The following is a 3,066-nucleotide window of genomic DNA, read 5'->3' on the forward strand; positions in this document are numbered from 1 at the left end:
CAGTTGTTTTTCCCGATAAAACTGATTCCTTGGCGGTTTGACATTACAGAAATGTGAATAGCCGTCGATATATCAGACAGATTACTAAGGCACTTCAAACAATATTTTGACATAAGGGCTGTTGACCAAAGACGCTTGTCAGTGAACAAAAAGAAGTGAGGCGAATAAATCAATCGACAGCTAGCTGTAAAAAGTTTGAATACCGCAAAGTTGGAGACAAGTAGACTCGTAATTTGCTAAGTAAGCATGAACGTGTGTCGTCCAACCGAAGATGTTATTTGGTCAGGAGATATTGATGTGTTGACATTACTCTACGGGACATGTGCGCACTTAAATCATCCCTCTACGCAAAATTATGAGTAAACTTCCCGTAGGACGACATGGATATCATAGTATGGTGAAAATCAATTTATCCACCAGCAGTTGGGGGACTTCACTCTTATTAATCTGCAACACACTGGGTGACATATCATCATGGATGAGCAGATTGAATGGGTTCAACATAGTGCATACTCTCTGCAATGTATTTTTCAACCCAAGATAAATCCAATAAGTACTCGTTCGTCGCCAGACCTATTAGCTGGTTCGTACTTCCGTCACCCAAAACTATTTAATACTTGCTCATCTGCTGATGATTCGTGAAATCACGCTTGATTTTTTCGGGGCGGATGGGGACGACCAAGAGAGCAGACCAGGAACCAATCATCATCATGCACCAGAAGCGGAAGTTGGTACTCAAATGTCAGGCAGTGAACATCGTGCACTAAGTTGTACCTGAGCACAAACATACTCATGGCAAGCGCAACCGTCGCAACTGATCTCACAAACACACTGGCGATAACGCACCATGCTGGCGTGTCAGGGAGAACCACCACATTAGTCGTTCAATCGGCTTGGGTCTGCTGGTTGAACACGAGGTGTGGTAAATCCTCCAGCGGCCTGGTCGTGGTCAGTAGGCCGTAGTCTAACTTTGGCAATTCGGCGAACCAAACTCAGACTGGTTTCATGGTCTTCAAGCAACCCTCCAGNGGAAGCAATTCTGCACACAATTCGGTGCAACCGATCGAGATAAAATGTGGAGTTTATGTGGAAAACTAGATCTTGTGAGCAGTCATGTGAACATAGCCACAGAACTATGGACAAAACAAAAGTTTAGTCGGAGCACCTAGGTAACAGTTTACAAGTTCTGTCTGCCTAACATCCGTAGTGGTTCACATAATTTTGGAAGATGAGCAAGTTAAAAAAAATCAGCTGTCGTATTGATACAGTTTTGAGAGTCATCACAGGTTTCTACATTCCTAGCATTTTCGATCGATGGTTGAAACAGCAGTCATATTCAGAAACAGTCTGGCTATATGTTTTCCGTAGAAACGAGAAAACCATTTTTAACATCTGATTCTGATGTCACATGATAGAAAAAACTGTGCAGTCTTTTTTGTACATGACCGTCACCATTTGCTAGCCATCGAGCACTGTATGAGTAGTTCTATCGATCCTTCCACAAGTAAAAGATAAGAATCATTAGGTTAGTAAAAAATACCCAGCTATTTGAATGGTGCAATTATATGCAAGTAATAGGAACTGACGTGAACTGCCATGACCTGTCTATGTTTTGGCATTGAGATTTATTGAAGATGGATGCCTATGAAAAATAAGACATCAGATATCCTTGGTGTACCGAGTTTGTTCCACACATATGTTATCTGGAATGACAGATGATTAACTGAATGTAATTTGTCCCTCAAAATCGAATTCTTCTAAGAAAGACCCGACAGATAAGTGACCCATAATCTGCGATTGAAAAAAGGTTGTGGTAGTTGAGTATTGCTCACTCGTAGACTAATCTGATTAGCGGTTTCGCCAGAGTCGCGTCGTCGCACTCATCGAAAAGCCAATCACGATGACAGCTCGATGACAAACGCCATTCGACTGCGCTCGAGTCACATCACTGGTTCACTTCCGGTGTACCACATGTACGTTGGTTCCACCTGTATGGACTTTTATTCATGAGGGACAGGGGGACTAAAGTTGGGACAGCCAGGCGTTGTATGTAACATACATTCCATTCCATCGACATTTAGGTGATTTGCCCTTCGGATGAGTTAGTACTTAGAACGGCTAGCATACGAAAGGAACAGGTTTGATAAGGCATCCTTAGTGTTTCTACGACTGTGACACTCGTGTTAATGTTGACACTTTTTGCTTTTACGTTTTTCGATACCTCACTTCACAGGGCTGGAATTCTCGAACGCAGATCACTTCAAATTTACCGTGTAAATGAAAATTTTTACAGTCGATTTTTACAGTCGTCACATGCCATGAATCTAGTACATACCTGGGTGCCAGTCTAGCGATGTTTCTGCCCGTCACTTGACCATTTTCACTCTAGAACTTTAAGCACCCTGCTTTATCTTATACCTTTGCACTAACAAACCAGAGTAGTGGTTCAAAACAGAAATAATGGTTAACGTGAACTTCGATAGAATCAGTGATTTCGTTCGCATACTGAACTAGGTAGGCTTCACGTCCACTATTTCTCTCCGGGACCGAAACTTTGACCTTTAACCGAAACCTGCTGGTTGTATACAAGCTTGGTGTCCTTAGTGCGCCTGTTCAGTAGATGGGATTATACCACCGACAGAAAAGCCTATAGAGAGAGAGAGAGCTCCGAACAGTCAGGAAGATGGAACAACTGCTTGAGATGTACAGTTTTCTTCAGCCGTTAACCACGTTTCACTCAATGTTGTTTGATATACTCGGTTGCAACTGGGCCAAAGGGTGAAAGATGTCAGCAGGGCTACGTTCCTTAGACTCCTCAGTTCATTGGAAGATAAATGAAGACGAGGAAAGTGAGACTCTGGCCTATTCGATGGATTGGCTTCTCGTCCAAGGTTGCAACTTTTAGCAGTCAAGTGATTCTAAAACAAGAGCAGTTCAATCTATTCACCTGCTAGTGGCAGTTGCTTTTTCACGATCCGAATATATTCATACGACTATCAGTTACTTTTTGCTTAAAAAATAATGTAATTTCTCAAGAAATCGCTTGCATCTGCTTCCAAGTTTTAG

The 3,066-nt window shown here is 42.3% G+C and overlaps 1 protein-coding gene across 1 annotated transcript in view; it reads right to left on the reverse strand.

Annotated features, from left to right (window-relative positions):
- T265_06961 (hypothetical protein) overlaps positions 1 to 3,066 on the reverse strand; it is a gene marked incomplete at both ends in the record, with an annotated part of 82,939 nt that overhangs the window by 29,644 nt on the left and 50,229 nt on the right. The gene's annotated exons all lie outside the window — the stretch shown is intronic.

This window comes from Opisthorchis viverrini (assembly GCF_000715545.1).
Source record: "Opisthorchis viverrini unplaced genomic scaffold opera_v5_154, whole genome shotgun sequence".
Taxonomy (NCBI): domain Eukaryota; kingdom Metazoa; phylum Platyhelminthes; class Trematoda; order Opisthorchiida; family Opisthorchiidae; genus Opisthorchis; species Opisthorchis viverrini.